We start from the raw sequence: 25605 nt of genomic DNA, 5'->3' as shown, positions 1-25605 counted from the left end.
AAAAATGCATTGAATTCAGTAAGTTTGAAATTAGTTTAGAAAAAATCAAGGGAATTAAAAACGATTCAATGAAATCCCTAAGAATTCAAGGTGCATTCAAAAGACTTCAAGATGGATTAAACAAAAACTACAATAAATCCATTTAATTGTGTAGAAAATTCAAGACAATAAAATAAAAAAAGAATTCAGGATAAAAAAAATAATTAAGGATGAATTCCAAATGAATTTACATGAATTGCAAAAAATATTGGAACCTCTCTTTAAACCTTTAAAAATATATATACTTTTCAAATTCTAGGGAATTTTTTACAACAAGAGAATTTTACCATTTCCTTAGAATCTTTCAAATCTTTAGAAATTCCTTATGAAAGTTTGTTATCTCTTGAAAATGCATTTTTATCTTCTAAAATACACTCAAATAATTCAAACTCGTTGAAATTCCTTTAAATGATTGAAATAATTTTAAAATTCCTTGAAATCTTTTAAAATGCTCTGAAATATTTCAAATAATTTTAAATTATTTGAATTCCCTTGAAAATGTGTACGGCAGTTTAAAATTCACTAAAATTTGAAAAAAACTAAAGTATTTTAAATCTTTTGAATCCCTTAAACCTTTTTGAAGCTTTTAACTATTTTTGGAATTTCTAAAAAGACCCTAAAATCTTTGAAATTCTTTGAAATCCCTTAAAAATATGGAAATAAATGTTTAATTCCTTGGAATCCTTGAAAATATCCTAAAATCTTTAGAAATAACTAGAAACATTAAAAATCCTTAAAAAGTTTAATAAGATACACTGCCGTGCAAAATTTTTGGGCCGTCTCTTTTTTATGACTAAATAAGTTCTCTTAATTTTAATTATACCAGAGCTAAAAAAATTTCTCTTTACACGGTTGATTGCTTTCGAAATTCTGTATAAAATAAGCCCAGGGTAAAGTCAATTTGTCTAGTTTTTAAGTAGATATTGCAAAAATAGTGTGAATTAAATTTTTTTTTAAATTTTCAATAACTTCCGAAATAATAAACATTTTTCGATGTTCTTGAGCTCATTTTGAAGTAAAAAAACTTATTTTTGAATTGCGAAAACTTTGAGATGTAATAAAAAAGTTGGAAAAATTTGAAAACATCTTATCTGTAGGAAAATCAGAATAAAAGTTAAATAAATTTATATTTTGAGTAAATTATATAGAAACTTCTTGATTATATGTTTCATATAATTTACAAAAATATTTTTGTTACCAAAAATAATACTGCGATTTTTTGTATTTTTTTGTTACAACGTCAAGTTCTTGCAATTCAAAAAGAAAATTTTTACGATTTATACTCATAAGCTGTTGTAATACGATGAAAAAAGCTTCAAAATGAGCCCAAAAAAATTGAAAAATGTTGACTATTTCGGAAGTTACTGAAAATTAAAGAAAACATTGAAATTTACACTATCACCCTGGGCTTACTTTATACATAATTGCGAAAACAATCAACCTTTTGAAGAGACATTATTTAAGCTCTGGCATAATGAAAATTAAGAGAATTTATTCAATCATGAAGAAAAGAGGTGGCCTAAAACTTTTTGCATGGCAGTGTACATTGTGTACTTTTAACCCTTTTAAAATCATTACTTTTTAAATTTATCAATTTTAAAAATCATCCAGTAAAATCTCTTAAAATCTTTCATCTCTTTCATCTCTTAAAGTCTTTTAGATCCTATAAAGTCGTTATATATATCTTCTACAATTCTAGGAAATTCACACAAACACCACGATAAGTTTTTTAAACCAATTAAAGCCGTTTAAATCCTTGGAAAATACTTCAAAACATTTTAATTTCTTTAAAATGACTGGGAATTTTTTTAACTGGCCTAAAATATTTTAAATGCTTTGCAATATTTTAAAATGTATTTCCAATTTTTTGAAGCTCTTTAAAGTTCCTCGGAATATATTTAAAATACCTTGAGATATTTCAAATTCTTTAAAATCTTTTCAAAAACTTGGAATATTTTTTAAGGTTTTGAAAAATCCATGGACTTTTTAAAAAATATCTTAAAATCATAACATTTTTTAAAATCCCTTCAAGTTATTAAAGTCGACTGCAAATTCCTTGGAATCTTTTAAAATTCCCTAAAATTTTTAAAGTTCTTCACAAATTTTGAACATACCTTGAAATATTAAATACCTTTGAAATCCTACAAAAGCTGTAAATTTTATTAAATAAGTTCTCTGAAATATATTCAAAAAGTCTAAAATCCTGTCAACTGACATGGAGCTAATGATATTTTCCAAAATCTCTAAAAATATATTGAAATACCTAGAGAGTTTTTTAATTCGCTTAAAGTCATTGAAATCCTCGGCAATCTGATCAAATCCGTTAATTTTTTTTAAATTCTATGGAATATTTGAAAATTGCATTGAAATCTTTTAAAATACCCTTAAATAATTTAATCCTTTTGAAATCCCTTCAAATTATTCATATTAATCAAAAATTCATTGGAATCTTTCCAAATACCCTAAATATTATTGAAAAATATTTAAAATTTCTTGAAATATTTTTAAATACTCTAAAATTCTTGAAAATAATAAAATATATTAAAATTACTCTAGAAAATTTCAAATTCTTTAAAACATTTTGAAATTCCTTAATATTTTTAAATAGGTTATAAAGATTCCTTGGAATTTTGGAAATTACCATGGAATATTTCAAATCTTTTGGTATCTCTTTAAGTTATTCAAATCTATTGAAAAATTTCTTTAGATCTTTAAAAATACAGTACAATTTTTCAAATTTTTAAAAATATATTCGAATCCCTTAAAACTTATTAAAGCTCTAGAAGATCCCTTGGAATCTCTGAAAATACCCTAAAATCTTTAAATTCTCTTTGCATTATAATAATATATTAAAAATATCCTAAGATATTTGAAATTCATTAAAACCTTTTCAAAATTCTTGAATTTCTTTAAAAGTTTTCAAAATTCCTCGGAATATTTAAAAATGTCCTAAAATCTTTAAATTACTTTAAAATCTTGGGAAATACCTTGAAATATTTGACAGCTCTAAAAGATTCCTTGGAATTTTTAAAAGTGCCCTAAAATCTTTTAAGTGCTTTAAAATCTCTTTAAATTGTTAAAATATACAACAAATTCCTTAGAAATAAAAAACAAAAAGACTAAAATGTTTTAAATTATTTGAAATTCCTTTGAACTATTATAATATGTAACAAATTCCTTGAAATATTTTTAAACACACTAAAATATTTCAAATTATTTGATATATTTTGTAATCTCTTAAAACTTTTTAAAGTCCTTAAAGAATCCTTGGAATTTTAAATAATACCCTAAAGTCTTTATAATTCCTTCAAATTATTAAAATATATTATAAATACTATAAGATATTTTAAATCCTTTAAAATGTTTTGAAAACCTGTAGAAATTTTTGAAATAAATTAAAAATTCCTTGAAATTTTTAAAAATATCCTAAAAGTTTGTTAAATTCTTGAAAAATCTTAGAAATGTCTTTAAATATTTGGCAGTACTTGAAGATTTCTTAGAATTTTCAAAAATACCCTAAAATCTTTAAAATCCTAAGAAATCGCTCCAAATTATTAAAATATATTAGAAATTCCTTGGAGTTTTTAAGAATACAATACAATCTACCTAATTCTTTGGAATTTCTTCAAGTTCTTAAAATCTATTAAGAATTTTTTGGTAACTCTTAAAACACACTAAAATATTTCAAATATCTTGAAATCTTTCCAAATCCCTTGAAACTTGTTAAAGCTCTTGAACATTTCATGGAATTCTTAGAAATTTCATACAATTTTTAAAATCCTTCAAAATTACGAACACATATTAAAACTACCCTAAGATGTTCCATATTCTTTAAAATCGTTTAAAAATACTTTCAATTTTGTAAAGGTCTTAAAAGTTTCTTGGAATTAAAAAAAATTACCTTTCAATTTTTAAAATGCTTTGAAATCTTTTAAAATTATTGAAATCAATTGAAATTTCCTTGGGATTTTTTAAAATATCCTAAAATCTTTTAAATTCTATAAAATCGTTGGAAATACTTTTGGAAGCTCTTGAAAATTCTTTGTATTCAAAAAACTCTGAAATCTTTAAAATCCTTAAAAATTCCTTTAAATTATTCAATTATATTATACCATAAAACATTTTAAAACAATTCAAGAAAATTCATAAGTAGTTATACACTCAATTCAATAGTGTGGTTAAATCGTAGGTTAATTTATTTATAAGAAAAGTGATATTTTTATTTTAAAAAGTGCCTATAGTGATTTCATTTCAAGAAAGTGATTAAAAAGTGCTCTGAGAAATAAAGTCACTAAAAGTGAATCTGAGGTAGTCCTGATTGTTCTTAACAGTTGCTTAAAGTGCTTCTTACAGAAATTTCCAGAATTTAGTTATTTTTTCAATGTCCCAACAATTCCCTGTTTCCTAGGTACTTCCTGACTTTCAAACACCCGATTATATTTTTTTGTTCTTGTCCAAACGATTTAACTCTCACGACCTGCATAATTTACGAGCCATGCATAATAGATGTATTGTTCATTATTAGAACAAAAGTCGAGGAAGAGAAATCGAAAAACAATAATGATGATATAATGCGGCGAATTCAGGTCGAATTGCGGTCGAGCATTCAGAAGTTCCTATAATTCAATTAGAACTTTGAGATTAACCGGTCAACTAACTCCACCTATACGGGTTCGACTTTAGAGGAAATAGAGCTAAATGGAGATAAATAGTGTGAAGAACCTTTTGAAACTCCTCCAAGTTTAATTTTACCTGTGCTCTTATAACTCAAGCATTTGATCGCTTTCTCGAATCCACTTTGATTTATCTCCAGCACAAAACTAATTTTGCTTTAAAATTAATTTTCAATCGATTAAAGCAGGGAAAGCTAAGCGTCGGTAAGGCAAGTTTTGACGAGATTGAGTTTGACACCTATTTCAGTAAAAAATTAATGTTTTGCAATTTTTTACCCGAAAATGTATTATTCACATGTATCAATAATCATAATTATATTTACAATGATAAGTACACGTATAAATAATCAAAGTAAATGATTGACGTATACAAAATTATTAATTTTTTTCAAAAATTCTATAGTTATTACCATATAGGATAATAGTGCGAGGGCGTTTTTTTACGGGAATTATCATACCCTAGAAATTAACTGTTTTTCTTCAAAGATGGTTCAAAGTTAGGGGCTTGGTTTTGGTCTAAAAGGTTACATTTTTCTTTTTCCTAATTTTATAATTTAAAAACCAAAATAACTAAGATGATAATTTATAAAATAATATATTCTGTATCAAGGAGTCAAGCAGTATTTTGAACAAAGTAGTTCAACTTTGAAAGAAGTAGTGACATTTTAAAATAAAAAAGACAAGTTTTCTACAAATGAGTGAAATTCCCAACAAAAAAATTGATTTTCAAACAGAATTATGAATCTTCAACTAAAAAACTGGATTCTCAAGAAATAAGTAAGACTTACAACCCAGCAGTTAAATTTTCGCCCAGGAAAGACGAATTTTCTTAAAAATAGTTGAACCCTCAACAGAATTTTTGTTTCACTAAAACAGATTATTTTTAAAACAAAAGCAAAGACTTTTTAACAATAGAGATGGATTTCTAAACAAAAAATATGATGTTTTATTTAAAAAGTTAATTTTAACCAAATAGTTGCATTTTCTAATCTAGTAGGCAAATTTTCAACAAAAGAGTTAGATTTTCAACAGAAAAGTAAATTTTGAAGCCAAAAGGATGAATTTTCAACAAAAAGTTACTTTTCAACCAAATAGTTCGGATTTCTACCAAAATAGTTAAATTTCAGCAAAATAGATGAACTTTCAACCAGATGGCTGATTTTTTCTATCAAAAATATCAATTTTCAGCAAAAAAGGTAATCTTCAGCCAAACAGTTTAACTTTCTACCAAAATATTTTAATTTTCTAGCCCAAAAAAATATAGGAATTTGAAACACAATAATTACATTTTCAACTGAAGAGGTGAATTTTAATCTAAAATTATGAATCATGAAACAAAAAAACGGAATTTTTAACAAAGTAGTTGCTGACACCTCAACAAAAATTTGAATTTAGAACAGTTGTATTCAATCAGAACAGACGAAGTTTTAACAAAATAGCCGAATCCTCACTGAAATCAGATTAGTTAAAAAAAAATAGTTGAATTTTCAACAACAACAAAATAATACTTTTTTTACCAAAAGAGATCAATTTTAAAACCAAAAAACTAAGTTTTGAACCGAGAAAGAAAAAATGTCATATAAAGTGTTACATTTTCAAAACAAAAAGACGAATTTTCTACTTTTAAAATAATAACGAAGTTACCCCAAAAGTTAAAAATAATTGAACCTTTTAGTAACTTAGTTACACGTAACAAATTATTACCTAACATTACTTGGCATGAAGATGTTAATTGAAAAATAAAATTTCGTATGTTGCAATATTATATCTTTGTTATTAGTGGGTAAAATAAATCAAGAAGTGATGAAATTTTTTTTTTTTAGAACAATCTGCTACAATTTTTACTTTTGATCCAAATTGTTTGGGAAAAGGTCAAATTGAAGATCCCAACATGAAGATGTACATAAAAAAATATAATTTTGCATTTTATAATCAAATTTTTTGTTAGTATAGGTTTCCCAATAGTGGCAATGGGGAAATATATAATATTTTAAACCACTATGCTGGGAAAGCAGAAGGTGTCTTTACAAACACACTTTAAAATACGAAACAGATTCTGAATTAAAAAATAAGCGACTATTTTCAGTATCATCAATCATTTCATGACTTTATTTAGATAAGAAGAGAAAAAAAGGACAACCTGAAATTTCCTATCTTCTGAATATATCGCCTGACGATACCTGGCTTTATGTAATGAATTAATCCCTTAATTTAAATATAGTGTTTTGCTACCGGAATTTCGGTAAATAACTTAAAATTACCACTTTAGGACTTTCAAACAAAAAAAAAACAATAACAAATAATCCGAATAGTGAATTGAGTAATTAAAAATTTTAATAAATAATAGAATTTCATTCAAACTGTCTTCTTGGGATTTTCTTTCGAGTCGTATATTAAGAATTTGTTGACTGCTGTTCTAAGGAATCAATAGACTTCTACAAAGATGAAGAATATTCCCCTTTAATCTTAATTTTTTTATTAATGAATCTTTTGAATAAAAAGAACAAAAGTTTTTCTCTCTGTTAAAAAAAGTTGGACTTGGCACTTAGCCATTAACACAAATAAAATAACTTTGTTCTACTTTGTAAAATCCTTTCAATTTGTTTAATTAATTATTAATTATTGAAAAGTAATGTAACTTAATCTTTTTATTATTAAATCTTTTAAATAAAACGGACAGAACCTTTTCCTTTCTCATAAAAAAAGTTTGATTTAGTAGTTAGACGCGAATAAAAATGAAAGAATTTTTTCTCTTTTGTAAAATCCTTAAAATTTGTTTAATTAATGATTAATTATTGAAGACTGATTACAAAAAAATATTGTCAGCTAATGTTAGGTCATATTCATCATGATTTTTTGTAATAACTCTCTAAAAATTAATCAATAATTAATCACTGATGCGAATGAAATATAAAAACTATAATTATCCTAACTTTTGGTACTAAGCCTTTATAAATTTACATTTCTGTAATATTTACAAGCCCTAAATTATTTTTGAATCTTTTCAAAACTTCTAAAAACCTCTTCAACTCATTTGAATTTTTTCTAAAATTTTAATGTTGCAAAACTGAATAATTTTGAACAATTTTCTCTTTAGAGTTAATTTTTAAAAATACAAAATCGTGTGAAATTTCCCTCGTAAATCTTAAAAAAATGTTTTCATTCCCTTGAAACCTTTTACAATTCTTAAAAGGCTTCTAAATTTCGCTTCGAAATTTTCGAAAAGTCATATTTCATTAAAAATTTTATAAACATTTCCAAATTTAAATTTTAAAAAGACACATTTTTAAAGAAACAGTGGAATCTTAAAAAATTGTTTTCAATCAGTTGAATTTTTAACCAAAAAGACAAATTTTGAACGAAACAGTTGAATATCCGACAAACAAAAAAACACGACTTATTAACCTGGAAAAAGTCATCTTGCAGAAAAAATTAGATAGTTAAAATTTTAATAAAAAAAAATTTTTTAAAGTAATTTTCAACGTAATGGTTAAATTTTTAAACACAAAAATGAATTTTTAAGAAATTGCAATTCAATTAAAACAGAAAAAAACGAATTTTCAAGAAAGTAGTTAAATGAAGAACAAAAAAAAATAACTTTCAACTAAATAATTGCATTTGTAACGTAATATTTCTGACTCGAATCATTCCTGAAATTTTTAAAAATCTTGAATAAAAAAATTGCCTTGAAATCTTCCAGATCTTTTCGTCATTTTTAGACTTCGTTAAAACTTTGTTTAAATTCCCTTTATAAATTTTTTGTAGAAAATAGAAAATAATTTATAATTTCTCAAAGAATCTAGGAGAACAAGTGTTCGTTTCCTTAAAAAATTTTCGAATTCATAAAAATTTTATAAATTTTTTTAAAAATTCTAAAAACTTACATTTTGTTTTGTATTTTGCGTATAAATTTCTAAAACATTTAAATATCTTTTAAAATGAAGGTGCTTTCCTACAATTGAAGAAATATTCCGCATAATAAGGAAAATAGTCCTAAAATCTTTTGATTCTTTGTTGGCCATTTTTAAAATCTATTGAAACTCTTAAAAATATATTCTTAAAATTAATCCTGGCTCGAATATGGATTCCCGGTTACTTTTTGACTCTTCCAGGTTTTATTTTATTTTCTCTCAATTTTTCAGTATTTCCGGTAATTAGACACTCTACGTAAATTCCTAAAAATAGCACTAAAAATCACGCCCTCTATTTTCATTCAAGATTTTGTTTTCGTGATGTTGGAGGGTGAAATTTTTACATATTTGACTTTATCATGCTCAATTTTTCAAAAAATTCCCACATAGTTCTACCTTTTACAGGTCTCAGTCAAATTTAATTACTTTCAACTCCCGATATAAGATCGTTTAAGGGCATGGGTTGGCCTTGGCCATGCTCTTAAATAAGTGGAATCCAAACGTAAACAGGCAGGGCTACGTGAATCAGTTCAGTTGAATTTGGACGCATGACGCAACCTGATTCAACTAACCCGCTAAGAGTGCGGCCCTCCAAATGTTTGTCACGCTTCCTGAGCAATCCTCTCTATCGGCCACTCGAATCCTCTCATCACGAAACTGAAGAGCTCATCAGTTCTAGGAATTGCACCGTCAATCCATTAAAAGTTGAAACCCTAGAGTTCACTCGACGAAATAAATTTCCGATATATTTTGTTTGTTAATCTTGCAAATATTGATTTAGCAGTTAGATATTTCTTTCGTCAATTAAACACTCAACCGTTATCATAAAACCATTGTTTTCAAGTTGAATTTCGATCAGAATACCTGGGAGGGGACTATCAATTAACTTCAGTCCGCGACCGAGAATCAGTCCTGCAGAAACGATTTGGAAGGGTCGAGACATGTGAGAAATATCAGGACTGATCATGTCCCTCTGGCAAAAGAATTTGATGACGCTGCAATACACAGTCTGGGGTATGATGGGAACTGCAATTAGGGTACCGTGAGTTCGAAACGAACAGGACATCTGCCTTTTTCTTTCTCCCGTACATTTCGGCATCCCACCAGCCAGGAACAGATCATCTCGATGGATAAGCTGGACACGAGACGCGGTTTAACGAAGACATTCCGAAAAGCCGATACCTTCAGCTTTTTCCTTTTTTACACATTAAAGTTTCGCAATCGATAATGATCCGTTGGTCTTTCGCACCAGAATTTAATTCAGTTCTTCCTGTTACTAAAATTTAGGGCTCCCTGCCGAGCAGGGAACAACTCTTAAAAATGCAGTCCAGTGGAGGTTGATTACCCCGGATAAATCTGAAGCACTTTGGAATACTCCGGATTTCTTGGATTAATGAGGTTATAAGTGGATTACTGGATTACCAGATTACCACAATTACTTAAATTGTTGCAGATGATAAGTGTATCACTCTGGATTACAAGTTGAATATTTTGGATTATAGTGTATTATTCGGAATACTTGGATTAGCCAGCTTACGCAGACTTATGAACAAGTATACAGCTTGGGATTACAGTTGGATTACTCTATATTACCAATAGGTAACCTTCGATAGAAAGTAGATTACCTGAGTTTACAGACGGCTTACCCAAGTATTTCGAAAGGATAACTTAGGATTACAAGTGGATATAAATATGGTCCAGCGAAGGTGAATTAACTCGGATGAATCTGAAGTAACTTTGATTATTGCAGATTCCTTAGACTGCTCCATATTATAAGCAGATTACTTGGATCATCGGATTACCCGAATTCCTCAGATCACTCTGGATTAAAAATCTATTACACTGGATTACAATGGGATTATTTGGGATATAACTAGATTATTCACATTCCCCGGATTACAGGCGGATTACTATATGTTACAAGTTGATAAACTGCGATATTAAGTGGAGTACCCATTTGTAAATCGGCTTACCCCGCATTACAAGTGGATACAAATATGGTCCAGAGTAGATGGTTTACACCCGGGTTTACCACAGTAAGATCTGAAGTACCTTGGATTACTCCGCCTTACTTGACTTATTCCATGTTACAAGTAGATTACTTGGATTCCCGGATTACCCGAATTACTTAGGTTATACTGAATTGCAAACGTATTACCCTTAATTACAAGTGAATAAATTATGATTATACTAGGTTAGCCGATTACGCGGATTAGCCATTTTACCCCGCCTTATTAGTATATTGCCTGGGATTACAGGTGGAGTACTCTATATCATCAGTGGATAACCTGCAAAAGCAATTAAAATACCTGGCTTTACAACGGAGCACCTAGCATCATAATCAGATTACCTAGAATTACAATTCGATGGAAATTCGGTCGAGCGGAGGTGGATTACGTCCGAATGTATCTAAAGTACCTTGGATTACTCAGAATTGGTTAGATTACTCCAGTTCACTAATAGATTAGTCGAATTACCCGATTATGCTGATTACTTAGATTACTCCAGATTACAAGTTGATTGCTTGGGATTATAATGAATTTTTAGAATTTTCCTGATTGCTCGGATTACTCCCGAATACAAGTGGTACTTAGGAGTGTACTGGCTTATTCGAATTAACTGCATTAATCAGTTTACTTCGGATTACAAGTATATGGCCTAATACTAAATGCGCATAAATTGCGAAAGTAAGTGGTTTACCTGGGGTCACAAATTACCTAAAAGTACAAAGGAAGAAAAGTGCAGCCTAGAGAACATGGATTACCGCCGATGAATCTCAAGTACCTTGCATTATCTCTGATTGTTTGGAATATGCTAGATTACAAATGGATTATTCCGATCAGGATTGAAGTACTCTAGATTGCCTGAGATTACAGAGGGATTACCTAGGAATACACGTGGATTACCTTGGATCAAAAATTGACTATCAGTTTGAAAAATCTTCTTTTTTGTAGAAAATTATTCTTTTTGTTTGAAAATTTATCTTTTTGTTTAACAATTCAACTATTAGGTTAAAAATTCATGTGTTTTCCTGTGAGGAGTTCACTATTTTGTTGAAATTAATTCTTTTTTATTGAATTTTATTTTTTTACTGAAAAAATAAGTGCCCCATTTTTTGATAGAAATGTTTTTTTTTCATAATTTTTTTTTTAGTTGAAAATTAAAGTACTATGTGATAAGTTCGTCTTTTTGCTTTGATTGAGGATACAAATATCTTGATGTAAATTGTTTTCGTTTAGTTGAAAATTAAGTTTTCTAAATGAAAATTTAACCGTCCCATCTATGGCTAGAAGTGGATATTTTTATTTTGGGATTGTTTTTTTTACAATTCCAGTATGTTATTTAAATTTCTAAGTATTTTATTCAAAATTAAAATATTTGGTTGAAAATTTATCTGTTTGTTAGACAATTAATTTTCCTCGTTAAAAATTAAATTATTTGGTTCAAGATGCAGCTGCTTTCGTAGACTATTCAACTATTTTGTTTTTGTTATAAAATCTGTTTTTTTTTTATGTTAGGAATTAATGTATTTAACTGTAAATTTAACAGTCCCATTTTTGGTAAGAAATTTATATTTTTAACTGGAAATTGGTATTTTTTAGTTGTAAATGCAAGTATTGTGTAGAAAATTGATCTTTTTGGTAGAAAATTCAACTATTTCATTTAAAAAAATCATCTGTTTTTGTTGACGCTTAAACTATTATGTTGAAAAGTAATTTTTTTGTTAAGAATTAATTTTTTCACTGAAAATTAAAGTATTCAATTTTTTGTTCGAAATCGATATTTTGAATGGAAAATTGATCTTTTTCAGTTTGAAAATCACGTTAAAAATTATACTATTTTGTTAAAAATTTAGCTGTTTTGGTTGAGGATTTTAATTAAAAAACAAAGCATATCTAAATCGGATAAAAATTGTGTCCTGTAGATTGATCCGTAAATAAAAACAATTTTGTCCCGCTGTGTGATCGGCTCGAAGGGCCATCACAAAATCTTTGTCAATTTCAAACTAAAATTGGTTATTTCAATCACAGAAGTGTAGAAAAAGATGGAATTATTTGTACTCAACCATTTCGCTGATATTAGCTCGAACTGGAATCGATTTCACGCCAGGCTTTTGAAAGACGTGAATAGAGAATTGGAAACTGGATTGTTCTACGAAATCGACTTCCGAGATCAGACTTGTTCGGACTCTCGTGACCTGGGAGTTGTCACAGTGTGCGATGGGATTTGCCGTTAGTAGTCACTTCCGTCGAGGAGTTCAAAGGTCCTGCACCGGCTCTATCCAGCTTTGCGAGCCGTTTTCTCAGTGGCTGGAAGGGAAACTAGACTGCCACCCACTTGTTGCTACTATTCGTTTCACCATCCCTCTCTTTCGTTTCATACATCTTTCCCATTCTCGGTTTTCACTTCATCTCGCTCAGTTCTGTAATATGTACTACCCTCTATTCTCTATGAAGACTCCACTTTTCTTTTTTCCCCCTTTCCCTTCTTGCAACCCTTGAACTCTCGTCCATTTATATATTTTTCTTCATGCCTCTTTTTTCCCTCGGGTTCTTTTTCACACTCTTCGTGTAATTGGCTGCATGAAAGGGGAATTAAGTTGAGACCCTAGCTTTCCATTTCAACACCTCTTGGAATAAAAAAAATGAGTCAAAGTGGGTGCCGCGAGCCTACAAAAAATACGTAGCCTATTGAAACGATAATTGAGTCGCTCAAACATCTCCTTTGCATACTTTTCCTTCCCTACTCACCTTACTTTTCCCTCTTCACCCATACTCCCCCCCCCCCTTACTTCACAGTTCGCAAACACTCCCTTCTTTAACTTCTTTCTCCTCTACGCCTCCTTCCCCTCACTTCCTCAGTAAACACTCCGCTGCCACTAACCGTTTCCCTACTCACCTTACTTTTTTCTCTTCACGTCTACTTCCCCTTCCCATCTTTCACCTTCCTCAAACACTCCCTTCCTTAACTTCCTTCTTTTCTACTTCCCCTCCCCTCACTTATCTAGTAAACTCTCACCCACACTACTCTACGGACCCTCTATTCACTTCTCACTTGCAATCATTTACCCTGTTCCCTTTATTTCCCCAACTCACGCTCCTTCCCCTTCCTAATATTATCTTCTTTTCCTCTACATACTCACCTCTTATTTACCCTAAATTCCCTTACTTCTCCCTTAATTTAATTTCCCTACTTCCCCTTCGCTCATATATGCTCACTTCACCTCTCCTTATTTTCCATAATTCATCCCCCTTCACTTTCCATAGTTTGGCCCCTTACTTGCCCCACTCACCCTTCTGACCACACCACAATTTTAGGTTAATATATCTCGAGAACGAGAGCTGATGTAGTAAATTCGGTTCAGCATGAAAAATTCATTCGGAAACAGTTTTAAGGACTCTGCTCCAAAATAATTGTTGGCCTGTGTTATCAATAAAAATTTAATTTTTAGCTAGAAACGATCAATTTTCAACCAAAAATAGAATACTAGGATTTTCAGTTATAGAAATTAATTTTCATCTAGAAAAAAACGAATTTTCAAGAAAATAGTTACATTTTCAACGAAATAGTAGAATTTTTAACCAAAAGAGATGACTTCTTAACCAAAAATATCATATTAGACTTCTCAATCAAAAGAACTAACTTTCTTTTAGAAAAGAGTTAATCGTTTAATAAAGGAAAGTGTGCGGTCTGCATTTAGATGCTTCACTTGTAAAATAAAATCACTATTTTGCGTTCTATCAAGCATTTCAAAACATTTTGATTTACATTTATATTTTTTATCACCTTTCCGTAGCTTGATTTAAATCGCTCAATTCCTCCTCTCATATCTTCCACTATTACCTCTGTTACCCCTGCATTTCCATACTTCATTTTCCCAGTCGACACCTCTCATCCCTCACATACCCTCAATTTCTAATAATTTCCTCTACTTCCATCCATTTAAACTCACTTCTCCTACTTCCCTACCCTAATTTACACTTATTTCTTCAACCCTAACTTTCCTTCATTCCCCTTTACTTTCCCTGCTTCTTCATACATTCATGCCCATCCCTTCATTGCTCCTAACTTCTCTTAGTTACCTTCATCTCCTTTCCCATCACTCCCCCTCGCTTCACCTACTAGCCCTCCACTGATTTCCCTACATCCCTAACCGTTTTTTCCTTCAATTCACGTAATCCTCCTCCGCTAATTGCCCCTGACTTCCCCTACTGATTGCCCCTCACGCACACTACTTCCTCTCCTCTTATTTCAACTTATTTTTCTCTCTCTTCGCTTCCACAGTTAACAATACCCTTTCCCTACTTCCCTTCCCCAGCACATGCTTCTAATCCCGTACTCATTCTCATTTCTGATCATTTCCGTTAGTTCTTCTCACACTCAATTTCCCCACTTCACAACCATAATTTACACTTAATTCCTCTACAACAATTTCTCATTATTCCTCTGACTTTCCTGACTTCTCCATACATTCATTTACTATATATTTACCATCCCTTACTTCCCACATTTTTCTTCACTCCTCATTTACTTATCCTACTTACACTCTCCCATTTTCCTTACATCGCTGCCCCTAATATTTCCGCACTTTTTCCACTTCTCCTCCGCTAATTTCCCTTAGTGTCCCCTATTTCCCCTACACTCATTTCCTCTCACTTACACCCCTTAAAAAAACTCAACGGATGGATGCCCAGTCGAAACAATAAGGGTTTCTGTCCAGGGTTACAAAACCCAATTCATTTTCAAACAGATGAAAAAAATAATGGGAAGTTTTAAATTAATTGCAATAATCTCATATATGCAGAAGAAGTGTGACTCCACTGGTTTAATTTTTGTTTGATTTTTTTATCGTAAGAAGATATTATTCAATTGAAATTTAAAATGTCCTCGTTTAAATCCTGAGTGAAAACACATGACACGATCGGCAAACATGGAAGGTATAATGAAGGTAATATTTTTTTAAAGCAGTTCTCTTACATTGGCGGCTATTCACGATCTTTTGTAGCGGTTTGCGAATAAAGGGTGTATAAGGAATGTGATAATCAGGGATCAGTGGAGTCCGGCGATCCCAAAGCAGACGAGGAGAGACTGGATCGACCAGATCTACTTCAGGGTTCACCATTCCACGTGGGAGGCTGCAATAGTCTCTTTGTCAAAGTCATTCTTATGGAATCTTTATTGTGAAATCACCAAAATACGCAAAAAAGTCAATCAGCAAAATGTTTTGTTGCTATAAAAACAACAATAGTATATTATGCACCAAGGGGGAGAAGAGAACTTTATTTTTAACAAATAAATTTTGTTTTCAAACATTTTCAACCGAATTGTTGAACTTATAAGCAAAAAAGAATAGATGAGTTTTTTAAAAGCCAGTTAAATTTTCAGTCAAGAAAGATGAATGATCAACCAAAAAATTTATCTACAAAAAAGATAAATTTTTATTCCAAAAAGACAAACTTTCAACAATATACTTGCATTTCCAACTAAATAGTTAAGTTTTCAAACATATAAAGATGAATTTTTAACAATATAATTGCATTTCCAACCAAATAGTTAAATTTTCAACATATAAAGATGAATTTTTAACGAAATAGCCAAATTTTTAAATAAAAAGTATTAAACTTAAAGAGAAAAAGTTGCATTCTCAACCAAATATTTCAGATTTCAAGCCAAACCGACGAATTGTTAGAAGAAAGTTGAATTCTTAATCCTAAAAGACGAATTTTTTATCCAAAAAGATGAATGTTTATGAAAACAGTTAAATTTTAAGGGAAGGAATTATATTTTCAGCGAAACAGTTTAATTCTCATCTAAATTGACGAACCTTCAACGAAAAAAAGGATTTTTAACAAAAACATTTAACTTTCAACCAAGTAGTTGTATTTTCATTAAAAAAAGGTTTCCACAAAATAGATAAATGATAAAACAAGAAAAAACGAATTCTCTAGAGAACAGATGAATTTTCAACCAAAAACTATGAATTTTCAGCAAAAAATGGAATAGTTAAATTTAAAGTTGAAAAAATTGATTAAAAAAAATTTACCAAATTCTCAATAAAAAAGATAAATTTTCAAAGAAAAATTTAATCGTGATGACTAGAATGGTTGAAATTTCAGTTTAAACAATTAATATTTTCAAACGAAAAAAATACAACTATCAGCAAAATAGTTTAACCTTCAAACAATAAAATTAATGTTTTCCAAATGAATTTTCAGAAATTTCAGCTAAGCAGTTGAATTATTTGCCCCCTCAAAAAAACGAATTTTCTACAAAAAAACCGATACAGAGGAATTTTCAAAAAAAAATTTTAACTTACCACCAAAGAAATGGATCTTAAACTAAAAAAATGAATTTGAAATATTTAGTTCAATTTTTAAAGAAGTAATTCAATTTTGAATCAAGAAGATTAATTTTCTACAGAAAAAAAAGAATTTACGACCAAATTCGATAAATAATCAATCGATTAATTTGCCACCAATAATTAAATAGTTAATTTTCAAATTAAAAAACTAATTTGTAACTAAAATAAAAAAAATTCCAACAAAATAGTTCAATCTTCAACCGACAAAATGAATGTTTAAAAAATTAGTTCAAGTTTCAGCCAAGTAATTAAATTTTCACTAAAAGAAGGATGAATTCTCAATGAAAAATTGAATGGATGAAATTTGAACTTAAAATAATCAACTTTAATACAAATAAAGGATTAGTTAATTATTCAGTAAAGAATATTAATTTTAAATTAAAAAAGGGAATTTAAAATAAAATATCCTTATCTTCAACCAAACAGTAGAATTTTTAACAAAAAGAGGTAAATCTGAAACTGAATTTCTAAGATTTAAAACGTTCTACAAACAACACATCTTATTCTCTTATGATATATTGCATTGTTCCTAAAAAAATTAAATATTCAATTTTTCGAAAAAAATTCTCATATAAAAAAAATGGTTCGACCTATATAAAAGTTACCAATTTCGTTTTTATATAGGCGCGAATTGTTCAAAATTTTGGATAAAATAATGAAAGTAGGTTTTTTTAAAAATTAAATTCGACTTTATCTTCCCAGCTGAATTTTCGAAAAGTGAGAAGTTGATTTTACGAAAAACCTCATTTTTGCTACTTGATTTAATATGCTTGACAAATTTCGCTTATTGAGAGATGAGATTTTGTAAGCTTTATGTAGGATAAATCATTTTGGTTGCAACAAGTATTTCTTCACGCAAAATGGAATATTTTTATTATTTTTTAATTATCTTGACTAGAGAAATAGTTTGACCGAAATGATACTTACAAAATTTCTTTGTCCGTCACGTACCAATTTAGCAAACAAAGATGATGTTTGAAAAAATAGATTTTCAATAATTATAGAAAAATCGACGCTATTTCAGTAATTTTTGAAATTCGGTTAGTTTTTTTGTTAAATTTAGAAGGAGAACGATTAATTTTTCCAGATTCAGGAAAAGAAAACTGAAATATTTTAAGTAGGTCAACATTTTTGGTCAAAATAAAAATAATCGGTCGACGCTTTTTGAAAAAACTCGACTTTTGTATTTAATTAATAAAAATGAAGAAATGTGTATAAGGCTATAGGGCAAATATTTGTGATTTTTTGTATTCGATTTCTTTATTAAATGCCGTTGCCTTTCACCCAATGAATATTTTAACATGAAAACTAAAAACATGGGAGGGGCGCTTTAAATAAGTAGGTTTGCTTTATTAATTATTATGGAATGACAAGATTTGAGTTAGAAAAAATATATTGTATAAAAACAAAAAATAATTTACTTTTCAAAATTCCGTAAACAAAAAATATTTAATACCTGACCATTAAAAAAAATCGATTTTCTTAAAAAAAAAGACCTATCCTAATTTTATAATTTTTATCTTGAAATGTTCGTGGGGTGACAAGCTACCAAGCACAATAAAAAAATATATTTAAAGGAAAATTAACTAATATTTAACCTTATGAAAATTTCGTCATCTACTTGTAGTCAAATACAAAAATGGACTTTTTATAAATACCCACATGATATCAAGAACTTTGAGCCTTTTATATAAAAGAACTTTTATTTTTTATTCATAAAGTGCATATACAAAAAGATAAGAACAACAAAAAATTTGTTTGCGCTAAGAAACTGTTTTAGTGCATTTCACAAAAAAAAATCACAATGGATGTTTTATTTCCACACGTATATAATATTTTCCTAATCGTAATTTATTTATATTGCTTTTTTCATATTAGAAAAATTGCTCTGACTGCTCATTACTGAATTTTTAATAATTTTAAAATACAATATTCGTACAATTGTTGATGTTTCAATTTGACTAAAATTGAATTCTAAATGTCTATTTGGTCTAAAGCATTTTTATAAAGTAAGTATAAATTTTGTATCGCTAAATATTTCATGATCGTCAATTTTATGTGACGTAGAGATAACTTGAATGGGGTCGGATACAAGCTTCTATCCAGCAGAAGTGTTCGACTGATATTGATGGTAAGCAATTTACCGGCCGTTTACGCGGGCATTAATGCAATTTGCATGTTCCTAAATCCTATTTTTGAATGAGATCGAGTAACAAGGGACCCTGAAAAGGTGTCAATATTCAGTCCAGTTAGACAGTGATTTATGTCTTTCTATAAAATTTGAGATTATACTGCATATTTATTTATTATTGTCGTTAAAAAATAATAAAATAACTTGCATCATTTAACTTGAAGCTTCGTTGGCGTTATAGAAGTTATTGTCAGATCCATTTTTTTTAATCAAAAGTTTTCTTTGCTACCAGAATTTATTTTTTCACATTTATGAAATATCTTCATTTGACATGTTAAAAATAGTAGAATTGTAAATTGACAACTGAATAAAAATACTAATAATTTCTCAGAAATTTTAATTAGAAAAATATCGAATTAAATACCTTTTTCTCCGATTTCAGACAAAATCTTTAGAAATTAAAAAATTTAGAATTGAATGAGTTAAAAATGATCGAATTCCGAATTTATTGGCTAAAAAGAAACAAAAATGTGACTATTTGAACTAATCGATTTCTGTCAAATCTTGTGTTTCAGGGATAAGATCTTTTAAAAATATCGACTTAATTTTTTTAAAAATTTTTTTCAAATCGTATTTATGCATGTGATAACTCATTCTTATAGTTCGCAGAATTTTTTTCCTTATAGCAAAAATTGTATTTTTGAACCTTTCTATCAAACATGATGGCAAAAGAACTTTTAACGCCAATTTTATGGAGGGGGGATACCTTTAGAAAGGGTAAAATCACTTAATTTTAATTAGTTTTTTTAAAGTTGATAAAATAACTAAATGATTTATTAGTTTTAACATCTTTTTGTTACATTATTAAAGTGTAAAAAACATGTGATTTTTTTTTACAAAATGGCAGCCCTGCAAAATATTTCTTTAAGCGTCTGCTCCGAGACATCGAAAACTGATGCAACTGTTAAAATTTTTCCATTTATCTGAAAGAAAAAAGGTTTTTTTTCGATTACTGTTGTGTTAAAGGGAAGGATAAACCTATAAAATAATAAAAAAAGTTAAAAATTAAAATTGATATCGGCTGTTTAATCGAAAGTCCAAATTTTCGACCATTTTTTCAACAGTTTTAACCCCCAAAAAATTATTTAATAACCCAATATCTTTAAACTTTTAGGTATATCCTTCCGATAGTACTATAAAGAGAAACCCCTGAAAATTTCAGCCTAATCGGTGAATAACTTTTTAAGTTACAGCACAAGCAGTTTTTGAAAAACCAATTTGGAGATAATCACGTTTAAAGATTCGTTACGGTATAACTATTATAGTAGTTTCAGTGACTTACCGATCAATCGGCGATTCCGGGTCGACTACTTGATTAGTGGCGGTATGCGGACTCTGACATTTTTGACAATATCTCCATTAATATATAATATTTTCCTTTTTCCTTCTTACAGTATATTTTAAAAATATTATACATTCAAAATATGAAAAAATATATTTTTTGGAAATTCTAAAGTTATCTCCCCCCTTAAAAGAAAACAAAAATGACTTATAAGAAAAAATGGCTTTTTATAAACAAAGAGATTTCTTTGGCTCAAATAATAGTTTAGGCTGCAGAGAATTTATATTTTTTTCTTATAAAAGGCATGAATTAAACAAAAAATAATTAAAAGAAATAAGGGTACCACTTTGAAAAAATCAAAATGTCCTATTTAAAAAAATTAAACTCTAGCTAATTAATTCTGAATTCTTTTCTAATTTCTGTAAATTTATAAAAAATAAAATGTCTGACTCAAATTTTAAAATTGGTTGCAAAATGACGGAGTTATCGAATTTTTAGCTACTTTAAATTTAATTTTTACAAAAATAATGAAATTTTCAACAAAATATTTGAATTTTTAACCAAGCTGTTTAATCTTTAACATATAAAGATAAATTTCCAATCAAATGATCGCATTTTAAACGAAAAAGATTAAGTTTCAATCAAAAATAATCGTAGTTTCAACGAAGTAATTGAATTTTTTAGAATACAGTTTAATTTTTAACAAAAAGTTAGATATTCATTCCAAAACGAGGAATTTGGTGTCAACAGCGACGAAACCTCAACAAATCGGTGGAATTTTCAATGAAAAGGTATAAGTTTTTAATAAAACACTTGAAATTTCGACTAAATAGTTAAATTTTTAACAGAATACTGAAATTTTCTACTTCAAAAATCAATTTTCAACCTAATGGTCGAATTTTGAATAAAAGAAATGTTAAAATTTACCCAATAACAGAGTTTAGTTTTTAACATGAAAAGTTGTATTTTCAACACAGAGATGAATTCTCAAAACAAAATTAAATATTTTATATTTCAAATAAAAAAGTAAAAGAAAGAATGAAATTTTCAACCAAAGATGCGATTGAAAAAATTATTGAATTATCAAAAAAATGGTTAAATTTTTAATCAAATAGTTAAATATTTAACATACAAAGACGAATTCTTACCAAAATGACGAATTTTCAAAAAAATATATAAGAATTTTCAAATAAATAGTAGATTTTTCAACTCAGAAAGATAAATTTTCAGTGAAGAAAATTTTAAGAAAATAGTAGAATTTTCAACCAGAGATGAATTGTCTCTTAAACTGATGAATCTGTAACCAAGAAAATGATTTTTTTAATAAAGTAGATCAATTTTAGTCTGAAAGGGCCAATTTTCATTCTAGAAGATGAATTTTTAACAAAAAACATTGATTTTTAGCTCAAAAATATTAGTTTTACAATAAAAAGATCAATTTTTGACGAAATAATTTAATTTTTAACCAATGATGAATTTCCAACAATAACAAACATAATTTTTAACAAATTAGTTTTCCGTTTAGCCCGGAATTAAAATTCTCTGATAAAAAAAAACGAATTTTCAACAAATGTAGATTTTTCAGGGAACGCAACAAAATGTCATCAACCGAAAAATAGGAAATTTAGACCAAAAGGATTAGTATTCTGTCAGCAAGGACGAATTTTTTACTAAAAAAGATCGTTTAGAAAAAAATAGAAAAGTTAAATTTCCATAGTAAATATTATATCATTATTAATCACTAAGAATTCAGAATTTTTCTCACTGAGAATTTTACAAAAAATTATTATTTTTAAAATATTTTTTGGAATTGAATTTTTTCTCGGGGTCTGTGCTTTTCAATTTTAAAAAATCTTCAAATAGAGTTATGTCTTATTGTCGACCGACTTGTATAAAAAAAAGAGTTTCTTCTAATGGAAAACGAAAATTCATCTTAAGAGATGAAAATATATAACTCAAAATTACAAAAAGAAATTTTAAAAAATTAAAACATTCCTAATTACAAAACCATCCAAAGAGCAATACAAAATTTCGGTTTACACATTCAGGTGATTTATAATGTATATTTATATAATTTATATTTTATTTATTATTATATTACATATTTTGAATAATTAAGAAAATAACTATTTCAAGAATAGTTTTTTTAATTAAACTTCGTCTTATTGCAGCTTTTTTTAAATTAAAAAAATCTGTTAATACACTTACGTGTTAAAGTTGACCGATTTGAAAAATTGGAAGTTTCTTTTTCAGAAACACGAACAAATAAAAAAGGATCGATCACCAAAAATCGAGAGCCGAAATGTTTGCAGGTATAAATTTGGATTAACCTAAGGGTGAGCGCGACAGTTAGCGCAGTGGGCGTGCAATTCCTACGTTATATATGCGATAAAGCGCTAATTGAGAAAATCATCAACGAGAGTATTCTCAAAAAATGTGCGGTAGTGAAAACGCTGTTTAAGTCTCGTTGAAGCAATTCAATGAAATGGTTTTGGCATGTTGAAAGAATGAAGGGAGAACGATGTAAGAAACAAGTAAATTTAGCTAAAGTGAATGGCAGCGTGCCCAGAGGCAGAGATGATATTTGGATAAGAAGCATGTAAATTCTAGATTAATCTAAAATTGAAGGCTCAGATAGCAGAACCAAACGAGCGTTCGAGCAGTGGGTAGAAGTGGGGATAACGCGCAGAAGACGCGACGAAAGACCGCTTTATCTTGCGTCGCGTTTTCTGCGCGTCATTCCTAATCCTGCCTACTGCCCGAGCGCTCATTCGGTTCTGCTTTTCGAGCCATTTTCTTTCTCCAGATAATTCCACCTTTGACCTAGCTTGGGCACCGTACTTAAATTACGTAACAGCCTAACGGGTTGAGGGGGGGGGGGGTTAAGTCATTTTCTTACGATTTTTTACGGAAGGGGGTAGGGGGCCTTTACTTATGTACGTAATTTTTTGCGAATTCGTAAACATTTTCTCCTAAAGATTGTCTTTCTATTTTTCAATTTTATTATTTGGTAGCAGATTAAATTATTTTATCAAAAATTCATCTTATTTGGTGTGTAAATTCAGCTGTTTCCTACAAAAATTTTCTTTTTGTTTAAAATTCATATTTTTTGTGTTAAAAAGTTATTTGAAATTATTTTGGATGAAAATTCAATTATTTTTTTGAAAAAGTGTCTTTTTGATTTAAAAATGCACCGTTTCCGTAGAATTTTCATTTTCCTTGAACAAAAATGTAACTGTTTAGTTGAAAATTTAACAATTTTGTTAAAAAGTCATACTTTTTTACAATTTTTATTTTGGTGTTGGAAAGTGAACTGGAATCTTCTTTGGATGAAAATTTAACTCTTTGTTTTTACGATGTGTTTTCTTCAAATTTATCTGTTATAGAAGATATTTGATATTTCCTTAATAAAAATGTAAATTTTTAAAGAGAAATTTCATCTTCGATGAATAAAAATGAAACTGTTTGTTTGGAAATCAAACTATTTTGTTAAAAATCCATACTTTATGCTTGAAAATTCTACTGTTTTGTTAAAAATTTAAATAGTTCGTAGAAAATTAATTTTTTGTTAAAATTTATATTTTGGTGTTGGAAAGTCTTTTGTTGTCTGGATGAAAGTTCAACTTTGAAGAAAATGGTCGTTTAATTTTTTCGCAGAAACTTATTTCTTGTTTAAAAACTCATATTTTTATCGTGAAAAGTCAAATAAATTCTTTTTAACAGAAAATTAAACTATTTTTTTAAATTTATCTTTTTGATTTAAAAATTTATCTGTTTTAGTATATTTAGTTGAATCACTTTGTTAAGAAATCATTTTTGCATTCTTATTCACGAGAGTGTAATGTAATCGCCCAAATTTGAGATCTCTGGTTTTTAACGGATCTTTACGTTTCGGCACGCACAGAATACGAAAATCATAAAATTTTGTCGGTGTCTGTCTGTATGCATGTATGTCTGCATGTGATAAGTGTGTGTGTTTTTAATGTCTACAATAATCTCAATCTTCATTTAAGTTCGTCCAGCAGACGAAGTCATTTCAGTAACTAACAAATTATATTTAACATACAGGTGCAACATTTCGTAGAAAGAAGTATTTTACACTGATGAGGACTGTCGAAGTACAGTCGAAACGTCTACCATACGAGGTGTGTTCAAAAAATAAGGTGACTATGGTTTTCTCAAAAAATATTCATTTATTCCTCAATATTTATATTGTCCCCTTCAAAGTAATCCCCGTCAGATATAATACACTTGTGCCAACGCTTTAACCAATCATCGAAGCACTTCTGATAATCATTTTGTGGTATTGCCTTGAGTTCTTTCAGCGATGCAGTTTTTATCTCCTCAATCGTTGAAAATCGATGTCCTTTCAGGGGTCTCTTCAGTTTTGGGAAAAGAAAAAAGTCACTGGGGGCCAAATCCGGTGAATATGGTGGCTGAAGCATGACTGCGGTGCTATTTTTGGTCAGAAAATCTTTCACAAGCAACAATGAATGAGCAGGTGCATTATCGTGATGCAAAAGCCACGAATTGTTTTTCCAAAGTTCTGGACGTTTTTTGCGTATCGCCTCTCGCAAATGGCGCGTACTTTGAAGGTAATGCTCCTTATTGACCGTACGACCTTGTGGTAAGAATTCCTGATGCACTACGCCACGGTAATCAAAGAAGACAGTGAGCAAAACCTTCACATTTGGCCGAACTTGACGCGCTGGGACGTCCAGGGCGAGGTTCGTCTTCGACATCTTCTCGGCCTTCTTGGAACAGCTTGTACCACTTATACACATTTTTCTTACTCAGAGTGGACTCACCGTATGCAACTGTCAACATTTCAAGAGTTTTAGAGCACTGGGTTCACTTTTTCACACAAAATTTAATGCAAACTCTTTGCTCCATTTTTTCGAAAGAAGAAAATCGCCGAGCACACCAAACAAAACAAAAAAATTAAAACTTGAATGTACGTAGCCCGCGAAAATTGAAAATTCACCTTACTTTTTGAAAACACTTCGTATATGTACTGAGAATCTCTCAGACATAATTTCATATTTCATTATGTACGAGGGTAGTTCAATAAGTCCTTAGAATGACCAACATATGGCGCGCGAATCGCTCCAAATCATCTGTTTTCAGTCAGCACCACTCCCGACTAG

The sequence above is a fragment of the Belonocnema kinseyi genome, chromosome 10, assembly GCF_010883055.1.
Source record: "Belonocnema kinseyi isolate 2016_QV_RU_SX_M_011 chromosome 10, B_treatae_v1, whole genome shotgun sequence".
Taxonomy (NCBI): Eukaryota; Metazoa; Arthropoda; class Insecta; order Hymenoptera; family Cynipidae; genus Belonocnema; species Belonocnema kinseyi.
The sequence above is the reverse complement of the archived record's forward strand: the minus strand, read 5'-3'. Positions refer to the sequence as shown.